The 13,624-nt window shown below is 37.6% G+C and overlaps 1 protein-coding gene across 1 annotated transcript in view; it reads left to right on the plus strand.

The window, feature by feature from the left end:
- GALNT14 (polypeptide N-acetylgalactosaminyltransferase 14) overlaps nucleotides 1–13,624 on the plus strand; it is a 336,775-nt gene that overhangs the window by 272,925 nt on the left and 50,226 nt on the right. The window lies entirely within an intron of this gene.

Here is a 13,624-nt window from a genome sequence, read left to right on the forward strand (position 1 = left end):
GTGCTGAATGGTTTAAGGGAGTGATGGTTCTTTGAATAAGGACTGAATTTAATTTCATGCAAATTAAGCTTTAATAAATTGATTTAATGGAAATTAAACCCTGCTGACAAAAGCATTTTTTCCCAGTAAAACATTATTAAACCAATGTTACTGAGTGGGATGCTCTTTTTTCTGTCACCCCTTCTGTATAGAGAAGGGCTCTGTGATATTTGTCTTCAACCAGGAGACAAGTATCCATATACCATCAAAATAATCTCAATAATATTCCCTTCCTATCTTTCAGCAAGCCTGTTAGGGATCCTTGGGTACTTCTAATTTAATTTGAATTCCCAAGGGACAGACCCTCCTTTGCACACTCCACATTTAGTCAACTTTCTAATCTACTGCCATCTTTCTAGGGTTGATCTTAAGCTTGTTTTTGCTCATCCACACACCAGGTCAAACTTTCACTGTATCTCCTGAGTATCATTCACTTTGGTGCTAGCTCACCTTGTGCCGATGAATGACTTTTTGTAGATGATAAACTGAAGGGAGAAACAGTTCACGCATGCCAGAATGCCCGAGGACACAGCCTCTCTACTATCTAGGGCCTTGAGGACAAAGCCTCTCTAGTCTAGGTCTATTCACTGAAGAGGGAACAGAACCATTGCAAAACAGTGCCTCCCACCATCTGGCCTTGCAGCAGCCTCAGAAAGAAACTATGATTGGTGGTGTTGAAGGAGGCTGAGAGATACAATAGAATCAGGGGAGGCGAATTCTCCACCCCAGTCTCACCAGGGATGATCAATATAAGAGACCAATGATTATCCCATACCCAGGTCTGAATCCCATCTGAAAGGATACAGACAATCTGTTTCATCCAGGGTTTTCTGGAACTGAAGCCCTATCATTTTCTTAATCTACTATGTGAAGGAAAGATTGGTAGCTAGTAAATAATAGTCCAAGATAGTGATATTTTCTTGAGGAGACGATATATCACTGCTTTTTCCAAGGCAGAGATAAAGAGCCTATTATTCAAAGATGATTTCACCTCTGCCCAGATTCAGCCTCCCTTCACTTCCCTGGCAGCTTTCACTAGAAAGATAGGGCAGGGGATATGGTTTATGTGTGACAAAGTTGTTAGCATGAAGCATTTCCTCTGGATCCACAGACTCAAATCAATCCCATATAACCTCACAAGATGAAGCTTCTTTCACCTCAGCTGGATTTGGCCAGCTGGTGTCAAGCTCCAAACAAATGTGAGAAATGTTATCGAATTATTTGTAGTGGCCAGCAGCCCCTCTTACAGCTTGGTTTAGCAAATGTTAAACTATGCTACTGGGCAGCTATCTACAGAGGCAATCAAAGCAAACACTCCACAGATCTTACCACCACAGTATAAGCTTAAATGTGAGATTTTATTCATGTCAGATCACATTCATTCTTTATTTTATGCCTTCATTGCTCCAGTCATCTGTTCTGCTGCTGCTTCTCCCAGAACTCCCAGTTGATGGGAAAGGGGCTGAGCGCATTGAGAGTGAGAGACACCTGACAGAAGGAAAACACTTTCACTTATGCTCTCTTAATACCACCCGGTTCCAATGTGTTCTGTAGAAATTCAGTCATTTTGCTGGCAAATTTCAGTAGTATGATCTTCACATGCTGGGGGAAAGTGGCTTCATGGTGTGAATAGTATGGCTCTATTTTAAAACAAGAGAAGAGTTTAATTTTCTTCTTTCTGTGTTTTCTCTTTCTTTCATCCTCATTGGTCCTCTTTTTCTTCATCTCTCTGTCTCTGAGTGATGACGGTACCTTTTTGTATGAGATATTTGATGAGATACAGCCAGCAGGATGGCAGTTCTAGCACTGGGGAATGTAGTTCAGGCTCACAGCTGTTATAGATGAATGCTGATACCATATGCAGTAATGCCACAGAAAATTCATTATAAGACTGAAACAGTAACATCTGAATGAAACAGAAAAACAAAATGTCAGTTCTATTAACTTCTCATACTTGAAATTTCTCTCTCACTATTTTTCTTTTCACTATTTTTTTTAAAAAGAAATAATCTAAATTAAAGTTTGAAATAGAGTGTTTGCTTTTGCTTTTAGCAGCATTAATGTGAAATCTGCTTCTGGAATTAATGGCTCTCAAATGATGGACCCAGAATAGGGGGGGGGGGGGTTGAGATTTTTTTTATCCCACCTTTATTATTTTTATAAATAATTCAAGGTGGCAAACATACTCCTTCTTCCTCCTATTTTTCCCACAACAACCACCACCCTGTGAAGTGAATTTGGCTGAGAGAGAGTGATTGGCCAAAGTCACCCAAGTGGCTTTAATGCCTAAAGTAATGCTAGAATTCCTAGTCTCCTGGTTTCCAGCCCAGTGTCTTAAGTCTAAGAGCTTGGGACAGACAAATTACAGACCTATCAGCCTGACCTCAATACCTGGGAAGATCCTGGAAAAGATAATCAAACAACGAATCAGCAAACACCTACAGGCAAACAAAGTCATTACTAAAAGCCAACAGGGGTTTGTCAAAAATAGATCATGCCAGACAAATCTTATTGCATTCTTTGACCAAGTGACAAAATTAGTGGATCAGAGGAATGCTGTGGACATAATTTATTTGGACTTCAGTAAGGCATTTGATAAAGTAGATCACAACCTACTACTTGAAAAGATAGAAAAATGTGGGGTAGACAGAACCACCACCAGATGGATCCGTAGCTGGCTGACCGGCCGTACTCAGCGAGTGGTCCTCAATGGAACTGCATCTATATGGAGGGAAGTGTGTAGTGGGGTGCCCCAGGCTCTGTTCTGGGCCCAGTACTCTTCAACATCTTCATCAACGATTTGGATGAAGGGATAGATGGGGAACTCATCAAATTTGCAGACGACACCAAGCTGGCAGGAATAGCCAACACTCCAGAAGACAGGCTTCAGATACAGAAGGATCTGGACAGACTTGAACACTGGGCACTAACTAACAAAATGAAATTCAATGGTGAAAAAAGCAAGGTTCTACATTTAGGCAAGAAAACCCAAATGCACAAGTACAGCATAGGTGGCACCATGCTCAATAGTAGTAACTGTGAGAGGGACCTCGGAGTCCTAGTAGACAATCACTTAAATATGAGCCAGCAGTGTGCTGCAGCTGCCAAAAAGGCCAACACAGTGCTAGGCTGCATTAACAGAGGGATAGAATCAAGATAACGTGAAGTATTAATACCACTCTTCAATGCCTTGGTAAGGCCACACTTGGAATACTGCATCCAGTTTGGTCACCACGATGTAAAAAAGATGTTGAGACTCTAGAAAGAGTACAGAGAAGAGCAACAAAGATGATTAGGGGACTGGAGGCTAAAACATATAAGGAACGGTTGCGAGAATTGGGTATGTCTAGTTTAACGAAGAGAAGGACAAGGGGGGACATGATAGCAGTATTCCAATACCTCAGGGGCTGCCATAAAGAAGAGGGAATTAAGCTATTTTCCAAAGCACCTGAAGGCAGGACAAGAAGCAACGGGTGGAAACTCATCAAGGAGAGAAGCAACCTAGAACTAAGGAGAAACTTCCTGACAGTGAGAACAATTAATCAGTGGAACAGCTTGCCCCAGAAGCAGTAAATGCTCCAACACTGGAAGTTTTTAAGAAGAGACTGGACAGCCATTTGTCCGAAATGGTGTAGGGTTTCCTGCCCGAGCAGGGGGTTGGACTAGATCCCTTCCAACTTTACTACTATTACTATTACTATCCCCAGAATCTCTTCAGGAGCAACAGGACCATCAAAATGAGCGTCAGGAACTGAAGCAAGGCATTTTAGAAATCAGACAGCTTAACATATTTTTATGAATATAAATAGCAGAGCTATGTTGCTTGGCTGTGTCAGAATGGCAGAACGTTTACTAAATCATAATACTATGATTAATTGGTATTCTTTTTCTTCATTTGTTTTATTTCATATTGATTTTGTTTTATTTATATGATTAAGTTGTCCTGAAAGCTCTGATGAAGGCTGGTATATACAGTATACGTTCCCCCCAAAAGAAAGAAACAAATAGCAATTATTAGGATACCAGATGAAACATATTAGTCCTTAGTATCAACAGAGTCATTAATATTCTGCTATACAACATTGTTTGCATGCCTTCTGCAAAAATTTCTCCTTGTTGTTTAATATCTATATGATATTGATTTGGGATGTGTTATCAACACAACAATTCCTTCTGAATTAGAGTAGACTGTGCAGCTGTTGAACAGGAACAGGATAGGTTGGAAAAAGGCCAGAAAACTGAGGGACTGATAAACAAAAGCATTGGGTAGTGTCATAGTGAATAGATGGCTGGGGTTTCTGGAATTGAGAAGGTGACCTGTTCTGGATAAGATTATTAATCCCAAATAATAGATATACAAACCGAGGGATCTATTTGATTCAGTGCAGTCACTAAAGGCGTAAGTTGCTTCAGTGGTAAGAGATATGTTCATCTTTGATTGGCGGGAGCAGTCTGGCTTCACTAATCTATTCCATAATAATCTTACAATGATATTCCTTAATGCATTCTGCCTGGGGCTGTCCTTCAAGTCAATCCAGAACCTGCACTGGTTGCTTGTAAGCTACCAGATATCATTAAATAAATTATTATTTATTATAAAGCTCTGCATCGTGAAGAATTCAGATACACAAAACTAGCAGTTTCTCCAGTACTGGTTAAATATTGTTTATGATCTACTGTCAGGACTTCCTTGAGATCCCACCAACAGTAACAGCCTGTGGTATGGAGAAAAAGAAAAGAATTCTTGATAGTAACATCTTAGCTGCAGAATCCTTTTTCCTGGTAAACTAGCACTTTATAGTTTTTCCCTGTAATTTAATTGTTTTTAAAATGAACTGAAATGTTTTTAGTGAGTATTTGTAGTGTTGTATTTCCTTTCTAGTTTTTGGTTTACTCATATTTTTATAAGCAATGTTTTTATAGAATTTGGTACTAATGCAGGCACTTACAAAAAGTATGGTATTTAGTTTACAGTTTAACATTAGAGAGTGACAAATAATCATACAATAGTTAAAAACCTGAAAACTCAATGCAGTTGTTACTATTTTAAGGACAGCAGACCAAGTAAGGAAATAGTTTCATTTTTTGTGGGAATTAGTTTTTGCAACTAAAAAGTTGATGCATATTACTTTCTGAAATAACAATGCTCATGCTCATGCATTAGCAATTTGAGCCCTCATTATCAGCAAGCCTTTCCTAAAAGAGGATTCTCCAAATATATTGGAGTATTTGATATTCTGGAAATAGTTCAAAATATCTTGAAGGCATCAAGTTGGGAAAAGCTGTTATAAGTAATGATAAACCTTAAAAGATATTTTGCTTCTTCCAAAGGACATTCAGTAAATAACCCGAATTCCCACAGGGATTAGCATCTTGCAGAAGTTACAAAGATGTCATGTTCCTCATCCTGTAAATCATATTAATTATATAATTTATATATTTTGTGCCATGATGCAAATGATGTGCAGTATGTAATTCATATCATTTTAAGATGATATGATGTACATGCCATCATACCCTCTCCCTCTTTCCCCGTATGGACCCCAATAGGATTAATTTGGAAAAAAATTCTGCTCTCTCTCTCTTTTAAACACAATGTTGGGGAGACTTCTAAACCTGCTGATAAATTCTCGTGTTTTTTCCTTTTTGAATTCCAATACTGATGGCCTTCAGCTGAATTTGCTTTTTGAGAGTGTGATTGATGGCATCTGACAATGATGGTATCAAAGTCATTGCGAAATTATTATTGTCCATCTCTGTTTTCAACTGTACATTGTATATTTGTAGTATGTTATTATGAAGTCACAAGGCCATGCTGCAAAACTACTATGTAGAAAGCTGTTAATGCATTTTCTGTACTTAAATTTTTCATGGCACTGAAACTCCCAAATTGACAAGATTATTGTGTATGTTAAACAAATTTTGAATAGATTATTTATTATCTTATAATAATAATTATGCATACCTATGTCCAGTGTTCGCAGAAATGTTTGAAATGTTAATTCTGCCACCTTCAGGCTAGTGTTGAGAGGGCAACTACTTTTATTTAACTCTGCTTTATATTTGCCTCCCTTGGTCCTTAAAAAAAATAGTGTTCTCTTAATTGGCTTCTCACAGGATCAGTTGATTTTGACTTAATAGATTTATATAATGATACCAAATGCATTGAATCAGCAAATGACCTCTGTCCCATATTTCCATTTCTATTATTCATTCAGCAAAACAACTTTTTAGTCTGATTTCTAAATTGTGGCAAGAGTCCAAAAAGCAAAGTATGTGACAGCAAGGGACACTGTAATGGAATAATAAAGGAACACAAAACCTTATATCTCAAAGACAAGTTAAAGAAATCTATCCTGTGACAGAATATATACCAAAGATGCATGTGCCAGAGATCACATTGCAAAGAGTAGTGGATGGAGCTGGGCCAAAAGAATAAAATTTAATTTATGTCATTAGCAAGCTGCCTTGGCAGGTTAAGGTCTAACAATATATTTCTTAACACTCCTTACTTGAAGTAATTATTGAGGACCAGGGTGCTCCATGGATGTCAACAGCAAACAACAAGCTTCAGGTAGAAGTTTACAGTAGGACCTGATCACCTTTGTATCTGCCTTATTTTATTTTTTACTTGCTTTAACACATGGGATAGTTAAAGCCCAGAGAAAGAGGCATGGACACAAAGTTGATTACATAGTAGAAAGAATGTTACTACTTTTTGAGTGAAAATTTCACAGAAAGAATTGTAAGTAATTTAATAAAGTAAAATAATGAAATAATGCACAGTATAGCAAGAAGCAAGCTTTGATATCCCATATCACTTTATACATTCTAAACCTTAAGTTTCCTGCACCAATATATGCAGAGTCTTACCAACATTAGGGTGCATCTGGTGAGGAAAGGGGTTGAGGGTAGTGTTATATTCTTTCTGTGGTCATCTCTTCTTTTTTCTAGGTTGCTGATTTTCATGTGTGAACCCATGACTTGTAGGTGCCTGAGTGTCAGACATGAATAACCAGACCCATAAGAGTAGAATACAAAATAGCTACTTTTTTGTTCTATGCCTGTAATACAGGAATCTCACCAGACTGCCAGCTTTCACCTGGGAAAGATCAGATAAGGCTCAAGGCATTCATGGGGGGGGGGGGGTAGGGGGGAGTCAGATGTTGTCCTCCCCCCTTACATTCCCCACTTGAGCCCTCCTCCCAACTGGGACAGTTGCCCTCCAACACTGAGAGTGTTTACTGCAAAAGCACTTCCCATTGCATGTGTGTACAAAGATAACTGTGAAAAGCCTCTTTGGAATATTACAATAGGGAATCTTGCCAAAACTTTTTTTCACCTTTTGAACTCTTGGATTCAGCCAAGTTGATGCCTCCAGGATTTCTGCCTGAATTCCCATCCGAGTTTCATGCCTCAGTTACAGCTTTACAGTTGATCAGTTTTTTATCAGCAACCTGCATAGGAGTTATGACTAATCCGCAAAGACAATCTGCCTCCAGCCTTCCCTTTCTTGGAAAGCTATCATGTATAACTGGTTGGCTTTTCTATAACACTGCTTGCCCTCTAGATCACCATACCATCCGAAATTAGGTTAACCTTGATCCTAATGGCTTTTGACAAAGACCTGGCTATTTTACCAGATTTGGAGGCTGTGAAGTTAGTTGAGCCCAGTTGCTGGTTTCCTGTTGTCCATAGTATGTTGCTTTCTTTATCTTTAGTTTTTATTCTTATTTTACTAGCTGTACTTTTTAAAAAATGTTGTTAGCTATACAGAGTCATGCTTGTGAGATGGCCATACAAACTGATTGAAATAAATCAATAAATAAAAATAGCTAATGGGTTGTCTTTTGAACATGATCTACTGATAACTTGGACTTCATTATGGGCTGAGATGAGAATAAACATATAAACCAACAAACATTATATTCTTAAAAAAATTCTCTAAACATCTGGAGCTCTCTGAAGGCCACACATGAGGCTTTGGTGGTCACTTGGAGTTCTGAGTGTTCAGTTGTCCCCAACCAATTTAAGGTTTCATGAGACCCAAGCCATCAACTCTTTTTTGTTTTTGTTTTTTAAAGCCTGTTGTAATTGAATTTCTCTGCATCACACTACTGTGACGTGGCCCTTTTATGACTTGTGGACTTCAACTCCCAGAATTCCTCAGCATGCTGGCTGAGGAATTCTGGGAGTTGAAGTCCACAAGTCATAAAAGGGCCAAGTTTGAAGACCCCCTGCAGTAGATGATGTGAAGATGACATATTATAGTGGGTCTTTCCTTCTTTCCACCAAGATCAGTTCTATATGGTTCTTCAGAGAGAAAGGGCACAAACAAAAAAGGGGCACTTCCCCTTTGTCTAGTTAGCTAATAATGACCAAGAGACAAGGCCCTCCCACATTCTCTCTCAACCAGTTGCTGAGATAAAGCTTCATTTTTTTAGATTAAGCCTGTTCTGACCTGGATTCAGGATCTTAGGATCAACTATCATACTCACTTTGTTTCAGTTTCCAAACTTGTCTTGAGAATTTGCAAGGAAGCCTGTGTTTTGGCTGAAATGAAAGTTTATTTTCACTTCCCCTGGCCATGCAAACATGACATGGTTCAAAAATAACTCTTCCCACTCTTAAACAATTACATCCCCTCCACAATTATCCTTTCCTTGCTAAAAAAAAAGAAAAAAGAATTGTGGTTCACTGTTAACAAAGGCAGAATGAAATTGATTAGTGGCAAGGAAGATCCAGCCTAGTGAGTGATTGACTAAAACAAGCCTAATAAGGAAATTGCAGCAAAGTAAAACTGGTAACACCCCTAATCCCATCAACATTTCTCTGCTTGTTAGCAAGAGACAAAGGCTATTTCTAGTGCCCTTGCCCCCTCTAAAAATCAATGTTTTTTAATAATAAAACAACTCAGATTTACTCAGTTTTCCCTATATGGTCCCAAGATCGTGACAGCAAATCAAAGCCTTAAAAATCTGCCTCCCCCCCCCAATACACACAACATTTAATATCCTGATAAAAGATATTCCTTTGTGTTTGTCTATGGAGATTCTCAGTCATCCAGGTCATGGTTGTCCCAAAGGTGCCTTTTTCAAGAAGCAACTGGACTTTCTTGTTTTTCTTCCTCCTCAGAATCTTTCATACCATGGCAACTACTTTCAATACTTTAATGCTTCCTTAATCCAGTATATATTGGAGCATCTCTTCACTATACCCTATCTATATTTAATTATGGAGAACATTTTACTATCACAGATCAGACTTCTCTTGAATCAAGTTCTCTTTCACTTTGGTGCAATTACCAGTATTAAGCTATTCTTTCCTATCCCAAAAAAATGAGTTTTATCACCACCGCTCATTTTCATCACCACTTTTTCTGATATCAGAATTTGACAATTTCAGACATTCATGCAACTCACTTACCAAAGAGTCATGTTATTTTATTGCATACATTGTGGGCATGCCTCATCTTGATAAGTGCTTATCGGAGGAATGATGTGACCATATGCACACCTAGAAAACCCACATATGCACATAGGGGTCTTCTAAAGCAGTATTCACAGTAGATTTGACTGAAGACATCAGCATTTTTTCACATGAGAGCATGTGTAATTTCAGAAGAACATCACAAAACAACAGTATATCATTCAGAGGGAAACTCTGGTTCAGCACATGAATGGATAAGCCTGTTCATATATGCTTTGCTGCTTTTATTTAGAGGACTGATGCATCTACCATTACCAATTTGTTTCAAGCAAATAACTTTTCCTGAAAATGTAATTATGAGGCCCAAGGCTTTTTTTTACAAAAAGGAATCAATCTTTGTAATGCCACAGTAATGAATTACTGGATGACAACATTCTATTTCCAACTGAAAGGGTTTTTTTCTTCTTTTTTAAGAAAAATCTTCCTATTTTGAGGAGAGATGTTGCAAGTAGCACCTTAAGTTACATTACTAAATATGAATCAGCCAAAATGAGAAGTATCTTTGAGTGCTCCCGGATAATTATAAGCAGGGTGGGTGGGTGGAGGAAAGATTCTGTACTAAATCATGAACAATATGCTTGTGTTATGTTGTAACATTTAATTTTAAAACAGTATTCAATATTTTGAAGTAGAATAAATTAGTCCTATGGCCTTAGTCTTTTGAAAAGGTCAATAGAATTTCCCAAATTATGTGAGAGTTAAATTAATGTTATGCAGAGCCATGTGAAAAGTTAATAATAGATCCAAATAGATGAAGAAGCTAGGCAGTTAAAGTCCAGAGTGGCCATTAAAAAATCAATGCCAACCTTCAAAACCAGAACATATTGATCATGTGATTAATACTTTGCTATAGATTATTTTCCGGTATTGTTACATACATGTTCAGTTGAAAGGATCCTTTCATATATTCAGCATATCAGAAATATGCATGAGGACAAAAATAGAAACAAGGAAAAATATGAAATGTTTGATTCATTTTTCTGAGAGACTAGCATATAATAGTAGTAGTAGTAGTAGTAGTAGTAGTAGTAGTAGTAGTAGTAGTAATAATAATAATAATAATAATAATAATAATAATAATAATAAAGTTGGAAGGGACTTGGTGGTCATCTAGTCCAATCCCCTGCTCAGGCAGGAAACCCTATACCATTTCAGACAAATGGCTGTCCAGTCTCTTCTTAAAAACTTCCAGTGTTGGAGCATTCACCGCTTCTGGATGTAGAATGTTCCACTGGTTAATTGTTCTGTCAGGAAGTTTCTCCTTAGTTCTAGGTTGCTTCTCTCCTTGATTAGTTTCCATCCGTTGCTTCTTATCCTGCCTTCAGGTGCTTTGAAGAATAGCTTGACTCCCTCTTCTTTGTGGCAACCCCTGAGATATTGGAACACTGCTATCATGTCCCCCCTTGTCCTTATCTTCATTAAACTAGTCATACCCAATTCCAGCAGCCTTTCCTTATATGCTTTAGCCTCCAGTCCCCTAATCATCTTTGTTGTTCTTCTCTGTACTCTTTCTAGAGTCAGTAGCTGACTTTTCAAGATGGGTCATCGGTTAAGTGTCAAATAAGATTCAGTTGTGAAGGTTTATCCAGATATTTGTTTGTATGCTGCCATGTGGAAAGTGCTTGCTCCTAAAACATGTGCTGCATTTTTTGCCAAATTTCAGCTGGTGGAAAGGATTACCTTATACTTTTAATTACTTTAGAAATAAAAAATAAGGAAAGGGAGGGAAAATGAAAAACCTTGGCTCCTCCCTGCAGAGATATCTTGCCTGCCTTCTACAATCTCTGCCATTTGCCATCCAGGATCATTCATAGAATTGGATGACAAGAGGTAATACTCTAAAAAACAGAAATAAAATTCAAAATTAGCCCTGAAAGTCAGCTGGGTGACTATGGTCCAGTCAATCTTTCTCAGCCCAACCCACCTCACAAGGTTGTTGTTGTTGGGAAAATAAGGGAGGAGTTAGGTGTGTTGGATACGTTCACTGCCTTCAGTTATTTGCAAAAATAATAAAGGTGGGATACAAATTAAATAAATAAATACAAATTATCTTGCTTGGATAGCAAAACTGGCAATGAAATATTATTGAACCAAATGTAATATTCTTCAGTCAAGGAAGAAAAGGGAAAAGGAAAAATATACTTTAAACCAGGCGTGTCCAACCCCTGGCCTCCAGGCCTCACTGGACAGCTAGTAATGTGGCCCCACAAGATAATAAAAAATATTTTAAAAAGGAAGTTTTTATGTACATTAATTATATATTTTATAATTCCTCTTTACACAATGCAACCCAGGCAAGCCAAAAGGTTGCTTTAAAGAATTCCTGGTGTGACAAGGATAATGAAAATTTAGTTCATAAGATGAATATGGGTCAGTAGTATAACACAGTGCTTGTAAATGAATACTTATGAATACTTCTGAAGATGCTTATAAAGAAAGTTGAGGCAATGTTTAGCTTTGGAAAGAGAAGAGGAAGCTGATAGCAATTTTCAAGTATTTTAACAATTGTTACTGTACACATCTCAGATTGCAGATTAATATTAGAAAAAGCAGTATGAATAGCAGCAAAACCTGTTGCTCCAAAGTCTCATGAACTTTCCTTCCTCTACTCCCTTCATCCAGTGGGCTTTCCTTCATCCCAGTGTATTTTGTGTTTTTTTCAATGATTATTCAACAACCATTTGAATTAATTTGGATCTGTGCACTGAAGAAGGTTTTAACAATCCCTTCCACCTCTAAAAACTTGCTGTTAAAAGTTTACATGGAAATAAGGTTATCCATAGGATGTCTTGTTCTTGTTAAATCAGTTGTGAAATTATCTGTCAGAAACATGGAGCTTTTTGAGTAACTCTGAAATTAGGAAATATCCTCATATTGGTTTGCAGAAACTACAAAGCTGTGTGGTACTTTATTAGTCAAAATCACCATTCTGAATTGAACTTTGATTCATGGATCAGCACTGTTTCATGTTTATATCGTCTAAATCAATGTTTCTTAAACTGCGGCTCCAGGACAGCCAAGACCCTGTTATGGGTCCATAAAATCAAAATTATTTCCTAGCCTATGTTGAAAAACAGTACAGTATTAAAATCCTATCAGGCCATCACGGTAGCAGCAGCAAGTGTGTCAATTTTAAAATTTATTGTGGTAAATATTGAAAAATATAATCCATGCAAACAATAGGTCTCTATAGGTCCTCTATAATTTTTAAAGTGGGGAGGAGTCCTGAGAAAAATAGGTTTAATGCTGGGCTAGATATAGCCACCTTTTCATTTTTGTATTCATTTGGAAAATGAGATTATAGAAACATATGTTCAATGGCCCAATTTGCTAACTTTGCCACCCGCTTGTAATAAGTTTGAAATTGTCTACCACGTTTCATCTTTCTTTTAACACATGACAATCATAAGATTTCTTTTTCTTCATTTTTATCTCACTTTCTTTGGCCTCATTTTCTCTTTCTGTCACTGAATCTGATTCTGATTGGATGTGATGGCACACTGCTATGTATGATATGAGAAATTTATTTTATAAATAAAACAACCTTCCACAATCACAACTAATAACAACAAGGGCAAATTACATAAAAGAGTGTGAAGACAAATAATTAAGGAAAGGTGGCAGACGGCATTAATGTCAGGCGGATGTTTTCAGTGGTGAATATTATTCATCATGGGAATACATTCAAGCAGCTATTTCTAAATGGTTATAGTGCAAGGATATGAAGGAAGAGGAAGCAGAGGAGGAGGAGGAGGAGGAGGAGAAGCATTTTTGTAAACTCATTGGAGTGGAAGTCTGCATAGAAGAGTGAGAAGAATAGACCTATATAACTTCCAGTCTCTAATGCCAGCCTGTGGGAAGAGGGGAGGCAACAAAGAGAATTTCTGGACTAACAGCAGCAATGGGTGAAGCAGTAATGCAACCACATCACACACATAGGCAGAATAATGTTCTGTTTTTTTCCTGGAATTGTGGGAAGTTTTTTTCTTTGCTTTTTAGGGTTGTGATATCTTTCTTTTCATATTTGCACAAAATGATGGGAAATCATTCCTCTGGTTTCTGGCAATTAGAAGAGAGCTACATTGGGAGAAGTCAC

Source organism: Crotalus tigris, unplaced genomic scaffold, assembly GCF_016545835.1.
Source record: "Crotalus tigris isolate CLP2741 ecotype Arizona unplaced genomic scaffold, ASM1654583v1 scf7180000018001.1161693, whole genome shotgun sequence".
NCBI lineage: Eukaryota > Metazoa > Chordata > Lepidosauria > Squamata > Viperidae > Crotalus > Crotalus tigris.